The sequence below is a fragment of the Molossus molossus genome, unplaced genomic scaffold (genome assembly GCF_014108415.1).
Source record: "Molossus molossus isolate mMolMol1 unplaced genomic scaffold, mMolMol1.p scaffold_m16_p_3, whole genome shotgun sequence".
Taxonomy (NCBI): domain Eukaryota; kingdom Metazoa; phylum Chordata; class Mammalia; order Chiroptera; family Molossidae; genus Molossus; species Molossus molossus.
This window is the reverse complement of record NW_023425366.1, coordinates 120,363,601-120,364,942: the sequence shown is the minus strand read 5'-3', so window position 1 is coordinate 120,364,942 and position 1,342 is coordinate 120,363,601. Positions and strand designations below refer to the sequence as shown.

At 43.5% G+C, this 1,342-nt stretch overlaps 1 pseudogene; it reads left to right on the top strand.

Annotated features, from left to right (window-relative positions):
• Window positions 1–729: 729 nt before the first annotated feature.
• Window positions 730–862, top strand: LOC118641403 (annotated as a pseudogene).
• The last annotated feature ends 480 nt before the right edge of the window (window positions 863–1,342 follow it).

Genomic DNA, 1,342 nt, shown 5'->3' with positions numbered 1-1,342 from the left:
AAAAATGTCCTCGGGTGAGGATAAAAAATAAAATAAAATAAAATAAAATGCACCCACTATAAGTATATAATTCAGTGATTCTTAGTAAATGTGTACAATTCAGCTTTAGAACATTCCCATGCAGTATGTGGTCTTTTGTGTTTTACCTTGTTCACTTAGCAGAGTGTTTTCTGGGTTCACCCACATGATAGCATTGTTAATATTTCACTCCTTGTTATGGCTGAATAGTATTCCATCATGTGGATTTGCCCCACTTTGTGTATCCATTCTTCAGCTGATAGACATTTGGATCGTTTCCCCTGGGGTTAATACCAGTAATGCTGCTATGAACATGTGTATGAGTCTTTGTGTGGGCGTGTATTTCATTCCTCCTGGATAGATTCTTAGGAGTGGATTGCTGATTCATATAGGATTTATGTCTAACTTACACAAACAACAGCAACAAAACTGTTGTCCTGGCCGCCATAGCTCAGTTGGTTGAGCATCGTCCCGTGCACTGAAAGGTTGCTGGTTAATTTTCGGTCAGGGCACATTCCGGGGTTGCTGATTCAATCCCCAGTAAAGGGTGTGCAGGAGGCAGCCTATCGATGTTTCCCTCTCACATGGATGTTTCTGTCTCTCCCTCTCCTGTCTTCTCTTAAAAACCAAAATAAAACTGTTTTCCACTCAGAGGTAGCCACTGAACAGATGGGCTCCTCTTGTTCTTGCAACTCTACTTCCTCTGCAGCCATGTCTGACAAACCCGATTTGGCTGAGATTGAGAAATTGGATAAGTCAAAATCGAAGAAGACAGAAACAAGACAAAAATCCACTGCCTTCAAAAGAAACAATTGAGCGGGAGAAGCAAGCAGGCGAATCATAATGAGGCATGCACCGCCAATGTGCACTGTGCATGCCAAAGCATTGCCTTCTCATTTTGCTTATTTTAGCTCTTTAAATAAGATGCAAAGAAGTTGGATTAATTTATTTTATTTTTTAATCCTCTCCCGAGGATATTTGTACATTTACCTTCCGAGTGGGGGAGAGAGAGAGAAACATTGATGTGAGAGAGAGACACACATTGAATGATTGCCACCCGCACGACCCCAACTGGGGCTGGAGATGAACCACAACCAAGGTAGGTGCCCTAGGGTGGATTCGAACCCGGGACTCTTTGGTCAGCAGGCCAACATTCTAACTGCTGAGCCAAACCAGCCAGGGCAGGTTGGATCAATTTAAATGACTGCCCCTTTTCACATCAGAGAACTACTGACAAGGAAGGCCGCACCTGCCTCTCCCATCTGCCTGTCTGGCTGGCAAGGAAAGAAAAGAACTTGCATGTTGGTGAAGGAAGAAGCTGGTG